We start from the raw sequence: 7,848 nt of genomic DNA, 5'->3' as shown, positions 1-7,848 counted from the left end.
GCCGTTATGTAACGTTGGTATGAATCGTACTGTGTTCGCGCCCTTTGGGTTATTATTGGTACTTGGTTGTTTAGCTCTGCAATCTCTGCGATTTTTCGTTTGTATTTGTTATATTGTCTGCGCTGAAAACACAATGCGGTTTCCGCCGGCCGTGATGCTGTGGACTTGTCTTAGCTACATGGGTTTTATGGAAATTTTTGTAAATGTCGGTTTCGACCGGCATTTGGAACGAGACAACCTGAGTCAAGCTATGGAGTGTATTCAAGGTTTTTCGGTTATGGATCTATGGATATTAGACTTTGATATTACTCCTAGAACGGAAGGTTGCTTTGTTGACTAAAGCTGTATAAGACTAAAACACATGCCTAAGATGGCTTGTTGCAGCTTTGCAATGTTGACGAGATCTGTTTTGATTTGCAAAAATAGTTTATTAGAAAGTGAGTATTGTACATACCTCAACCAATTGATCAGTTTCGAAAGCACACCGAGGAAGTTGTTCTCTTTGTAATATTCTAATATTGGCAGCTGTTGTGTGCCTCATATCAGAAGTCGGTACAACATCCCTGCCAATTAGACAACACAATTTCAAAATAAGATCAACTTGCTGAAACGTACTTTATCATATGCAATCCTATTACTGGTTAGGAACTGTATCTGCGATCAAACTTCAGATTCACGCTAACTAGCTAAACATGAGAATGCAGAAGGAGAGATCAAAAGTGTGAGGCTACAAAGCCATAAACTTTTGGCACAAAGCCTGTAGCATGTGCTTTTCAATGAGGTCTAATAGAAACATTGGCTGAAAATATTGCAGAATGCTGAGGATGTAGGCAATTAAATGCAAAGAACCGACTAGAAATTTTAGGCACGCGTTTCATAAAAAGTTTTAAGTCCCCTTGCCGAAGTACTCCAAAGTAGCTTCTGCATAGACAACACTGTGTGTGAAGTGCACTTCAAATGATATAAAAAATGAAATGGGTTGAGGTAAACTTACTGCTTGGACATTCTTTATCATGGTTATTTTAAAACGCCAAATAAACCTTATTCTCCGCCCTGTAAACCTTAATTCGACTTAGGAAAAACGCCAAATATTTCCAAATATCGCCGCGGTCAACCCAAAGTCAGCGATCTATCGATCGCTTATAGTCCCCGGCAGGGACTAGTAACTATGTGTCATGATCTTTGTTTTTTTATTCTTGAGTCAAATGAATGCAATTAAACTAAAACAGAATGCATACAGAATCCAGAGTCACTAACACGTAGCAAAGTTTTAGAGACATATATGTAAAAGCAAGTGAAACAGAAAATAAACGTACTTTCACGTTGAACTGTGAGTGGCTCTGTTTTAGAAGATAAAGAATTGCAAAAAAGTCATTTCTATCTATATCTGAATCCAACAGAATTTGATGCGGTGCTCCATGCGATGGAAAAATTTGACAACTTAGGTAAGCCAACAGAAATATTTGGGAAAGAATAAACACATGTAACATCATCATGATGCTCTGTGACGAGTTGCATTTTGTATCATCAAGTGCACTTGCTCATGCAAATAAACTAGTTGAGTCAAAACAGTAGTCAAATTATGCAAGACTGAAATAACATGGAAGTGTAATCTAAAACATCTGAACTCAATTTTGCATCTAATAATATGTTGAGCCATAAATAAAACAAAGATGTTTGGATAAGGTATTTGCAAAAAAACCTGAAATAGTCGCAAACAGAAAGAAGCATCAAATAGTTGCAGATTGCACTTGCCTTATGTGAGCAGGGAAGAACACAATTTCAATATAAGATCAAGCTGCTTAAAGGTGTTTTATCGTATCCAATGCTATTGCTGGTTACAGAATTGTATTTGCGATCAAACTTCAGATTCACGCTAACTTGAGCCTCCTTCTACCCTGATTGAAGCTATTTTTCTTCTGATGCATCACCAAGTAAAACAGAACGTCAACAATGCAGCAGAAGATTCAAACTGATATAAAAGTGGTTTCCAACATTAATGCAATTGATATATCTAGCCATTTAGCTAACCAACGTATGCAAAAGGTATCACCCCATAAACCTCGTTCAAACTCCTTTATATTTGTAGATGCAGAATAATGCATTTTATGAAGATATGTACCAATATCATTAACACAATGTAACTCGTATAGGAACTAAGGTGCTAGTTCATATTGATATGACTATATTGCTTCAACGTCATTGTTCTTTAAGCAAAAAAGAAAGTGGTCTATTAACGCATTTCGCAATTCATTTGAAGTATAACGAAAATGTAGAAGCATTTCGAACGAGTCAAATAGACAATCTCCTACAGTATATGAAAATGCATTTAGTCTAAAAAGACCATTTCTTTTTAATACAATATCAATGTTGTCAGGCAAAATGCATTGCAATCTGAATTTGTAATTGTCAACATCTATTATTTCTTCCATTATGTGCAATTGCTTACCAGGGTTGGCTTTTGCAATTGTCTTGTACAACTTTGCAAAAGAATATTGATGAAGCTAGCAAAAACTGAACATGACTGACATCGATAGCCCACCAAACCCCCCTGAAGCTTCTCAACACCAAAGTGTTTCCCAAAGAACGATGTCCCTTTTTCAACAAAACTACCAATGCAAACATTTGCAGTTTCGTTGAAAAAGGGAGATCGTTCTTTGGGAAAGACTTTGGCGTTGAGAAGCTTCATGGGGGTTTGGTGGCGTGATCTGACATATATACATTTAAATATAGATATGTAAAAAGAGGAGATATATATAGTAAACACTAATATTTTAAATAGCAAATAGCATATTTGTATAGTTGCCATACATACCTTTTCAAAGCAAGCGGTTGGGTTGCCTTTCCTAATTGAGTTATGTGGTCTATTTCTTCAATTGTTTGTTTTCCTTTTCCAGGATTTATGCTATGTTATAGAATAGGAACATATATTTAGTTCAATTTCAAAGAGCATATAGAAGTAAAGAGTTAACAAGGAACATTAAAACCATAGAACCATACATATGTAAAGATAGAATGGATATATACTAAACATTAACATTCTAAATACAAATTGGCATATTTGTATAGTTGTTATAGACATACCTTGCTGAACATTATCATTCTGAATACAAATCAACATATTTGTATAGTTGTCATAGACATACCTTTGCAAAACAAGTGGTTGGCTTGCCCTTTCTAATTGCGTTATGGATTCTATTTCTTCAATTGTTTTGTTTCGTCTCTGAAGATTTAGGCTATGTTATAGAATACTAACATATATCTAGTGCAAACTAGAAGAAGAAACTGAACAAGAACATTAAAACCATAGAACCATACATATGTAAAAATAAAAATAGAATGCATATATAGTAGACATTAATATTCTAAATACAATTACCATTTTTGTGTAGTTCTCATAGACATAGCTTTGCAAAACAAGTGATTTGTTTGCGCTTTCTAATTGGCTTATGCATTCTATTTCTTGAATTGTTTCATTTCCTTTTTCAAGTTATAGAATAGCAAGACATATTTAGTACAAGTCAAAAGAACATATGAAAGTAAAACTTGAACAAGAAGACAAGATGCATGATCCATGGAAAAGGAAAGGCAAAAAGAATATACTGTGTTTGTTATGTTGCATGTTGTTGTTCTTTTTTCTTGGTTGTTTTGTTCAATTGAAAAGGGTTTTACTAGTAGAATCTGCATGCATAAATAGATGGGGTCATATCTGCAAATTTATGATAGGATAGTTCTGTTCATTAATTGAAAAGGCTGTGTCTGGCATAAGTTGCATTGATCAATACAGAATGCCATATATGCAAATGTAGAATAGAATGCATAGTATGTATGCTGTTATCACTTCGTTTACCACAAAAAGATATTGTAGTATGCTTTAGTAAAATAGATATGATAAAAGCAATGAGATATTGCAAAAATGTCAAAATTTGGAATTTTGTAAACTGTTTCATGTGTGTATCATAGGTCAAGGACAAGAGATATTATATCATGGTCAGACCAATATGCATCCAATACGAAAATTTTATAGTTTATATTGCCTAGATTTGCCCAAACATGGTCAATCAATGATTTGTACATGCTATTAGTTTTGTCAACTAGGAAATGAAGATTGTAGTTTTGCATGTAGGTTTCTAGCTGCTTTGTTTTTTGATTGCAATGCACCATATCAATATTCAAGTCCCCTAGTATAACTATGATATTGTTTACATCTAACTGGTAAAAGGATTTTGCAATGACGTTGAGGATATTGTTTAGGTTTGCATGTGGCAATGCATATATATTGAGTATTGCAATTTCTAATGTGTCAACTTTTATTTTTGCAAACAATGCTTCTACAAAGCAGTCTTCAAAATGGGTATGTTCAAGGATAACGATATTTTCCTTTATCAATATCATTACTTCATGCTTAATGCAACTTGAGATGCAATTGAAATTTTTGAAGTCTTCATTTAAGTCGAACTAAGGTATACGGGGCAGAAAGGGTTGGGGGTCTTATTACGCGCTTTGCATGGTTCGAGGTGAATGGCACGTGGCGCATGTGAGGGGCACGTGGTTGCATGCGGTCTGGTGGTCTGATCGGCGGCCAGGTGTCCATCCTCGAGATGCTGGAATGTTCAGCTTGTGTTTTACTGTCTTCGCAGCATTTGGGTTGGTATTGTTACTTGCTTATTTAGCTATGCAGTCTATGCGATGTTTGGTCTGCGGTAGAGTTCCTGTGGTAAATGTCTGCGTGAAGCTATGATTCTTAGTTGTATTGTTTAGAGGTTAAGTTCGGCTACTGCATTATAAGTTAACGGCATTTGGATATGGTTATACTATATGGATCTAAACAGAATTCAAGGATCAAGGAACCCAAACAAGGCATTGAGAACCAGATACGAGTAGTGCATAAGAATAATTCCATAATGCTTCTCAACAAGATCCATCATTATGGGACACTGCAAGTATGGTCCATATAAAGGATGAACATGTAATATATTCAAAGGGCAGGTTTGGCAAACACAGCAATAATCTGCCTAAGCAAATTGTCCCAAGACTATTGCCAATTGTCGCATGTGAAAGAAGATGCCCAAAAATTACAGATCTTTGATGATTCACAAATTGTGGTGAATTCGATGAATGCAACAAATTGATTGGATAATTATAAACTTCAACCTATATTTCAGGAGATTTGACTTCGTTAAACAAAGTATTTGACACATTATGTTTGAACATGTTTACAAAGACAGGAACATGGAAACTGATGGACTGTCAAAAGCAAGATTACACAAAGACAGGAACATGGAAACTGATGGACTGTCAAAAGCAAGATTACATTTGGTATCATGAGCTTGGCTGATTCAACAGAGAGTGGAAGGACAGCTAATGGAATGTCTTTTAAATGCCAATATCTATGTATAATTTTTTATGCCATTGTTTATGAACATATCTAGGACCTGATTCTTCATGAGACAAAACTAGTTTCAAATCTCTGATGTATGTCAGAATGACCATGACAGGGCTGTTATCAGATAAAACTCGCTTCAAAGCTTCGATATATGTTAGAATGACTATGACATGGCTGTCATATTGACATTTTTGGAAACTATTTATGAAACAAGATATGTTCCCAACAATACTTTTATCACTTCCTATGCTTAAGCATATCTGTGAAATGCAGGAACATATATAATAAATGTAATTTTGTTTTCATAATAAAATAATTTTTTCTGTCTGAGCAGAATAAGGTAGTTGAACATCATATCAGAACCAATCTGGTTATAACTAGCTAACATGACATTTTAATCTAAGGTTTAAATAGACAAAATGTCTTGATTCATCATTATACGGAGCTAGTTGCATGCATTACTCAACTTCTACTTGTTGGGATCATCTCAAATAATATTGTTGTTATGATTATAACAATTGATAATATTAATATTAATATTAATGTAAACACAAAATAAACAATGACAATTCCAGATTTGAATTCCAATATAATTGAATGACAGAAAATATCTAAATGACTGAATACAACTTAAATATCTATGTTTTTTAAAACAATCACAGAGTAACTCAACTATAAATCTAGAGTAACTGAACCATAAACCTACACAATGCAAAAATTAAAAGCCTAACAAATTCACAAAAAGCAATTAATACAAAAATTGACAAAAAGCAATTAGTCGAATAATGGCGTACCTGGAACAAAGCCGACTATTCAAATTGCTTCTCGTCTAAACCATATTCATGCACAACAGAGCCTGTACCAAGAACCACAGCTTCACCTAGGCCATCTCGGCCCAAATCACAAGGAAGTCACATGGTGCTCGAAACTGACATTTACGGGAATTTCCATAAAACCCATGCAGGTAACAGAAATCCTCAGTATGACAGAAAAGCTTATAATTTTCGCAAACGAAACATTTCATCCAATATATAAGCAACAGAAAATGAACAACATCTAGTACCAATATAGCAAACCTTGAATTCAACACTTGTTAACAAAGCAAATGAACTTAACATTAACTAAATGAACTTAACAAAGCAACTTTGCATTCTAGGAGTAATATCAGAGTCGAATATTCATACATCCATAACAGAATTACAAACCTGAACAAACATTAAGGACCAAAGTAAACATATACATAAATTATACGAGCGAAAAACGTTGAATACACGCCTAAGATAGGAAACCGTGCAGTTACAAAACAGACTGCAATCTTCAATATTTTAACATTTCAAACAGTTCAAAATCCCCAATTTATTTAGATGTTCATGTGCAAAAACAGTTCAAACTACAAAACACTGCGACTCAATCTGTACCAAGAACCATAGCTTCGCCCAGGTCCACTCGGTTCAAATGATAACGAAGCGACATCGTGGCTGAAACCCATATTTACAGAATTTTCCATAAAACCTATGCAGCTAACAGAAACCCACAGTATCACGGCAGCCAGCAACCGCATCGGTCAACCCAAAGTCAGCAATCTATCAATCGCATATAGTCCCCAGCAGGGATGACGGAGTAACTGGACTATAAACCTAGAGTAACTGGACCATAAACCTACACAACGCAAAAATTAAAACACTAACAAATTGACAAAAAGCAAGCAATACAAAAATTGACAAAATGCAATTAGTAGAATAACACCGTACCTGCAACGAAGTCGAGCGTTCAAATTCCTTCTTGTCTAGAGCATATGCATGCACAACGCAGCCTATGCCAGTACCATGAGAAAATGTGCAAATGACGTAATTGGTTAACGAAGTCTGCACACAAAACCCTCAGTATTCAACCAGAATGCCATTAACTTATAATGCTCAAATAACCATGGACTGTTCCATGCAGGTAACAGAAACTCTCAGTATTTAACCAGAATGCCATTAACTTATAATGCTCAAATAACCATGGACTGTTCCATGCAAGTAATAGAAACTCTCAGTATTTAACCAGAATGCCATTAACTTATAATGCAGTAGCCGAACTTAACGTCTAAACAATACAACCAAGAATCACAGCTTCACGCAGACATTTAGCCAAATTTCCATAAAACCCATGCAACTAAGACAAACCCTCAGTATTCAACCAGAATGCCATTAACTTATAATGCTGAAATAACCATGCACTCTTGCATCCAAGTAACAGAAACCCTCAGTATTTAACCAGAATGCCATTAACTTATAATGCAGTAGCTGAACTTACCAAAGCGACAGCACACAGTCGAGCGATAGAAGCTGCATCTGGAACAACACAACCGCAACCAAACGTTTGCGACAGAGTTAACCGAACAGCCAGGAACCGCATTGTGTTTTGACCGCAGACAATACAACAAATACAAAGCAAAAATCGCAGAGACCGCAGAGCTA

Source organism: Pinus tabuliformis, chromosome X (genome assembly GCF_031772625.1).
Source record: "Pinus tabuliformis cultivar Carrire ecotype Pingquan chromosome X, CPIR1, whole genome shotgun sequence".
In the NCBI taxonomy this organism is placed as follows: Eukaryota; Viridiplantae; Streptophyta; class Pinopsida; order Pinales; family Pinaceae; genus Pinus; species Pinus tabuliformis.
This window is presented reverse-complemented; position numbering follows the sequence as displayed.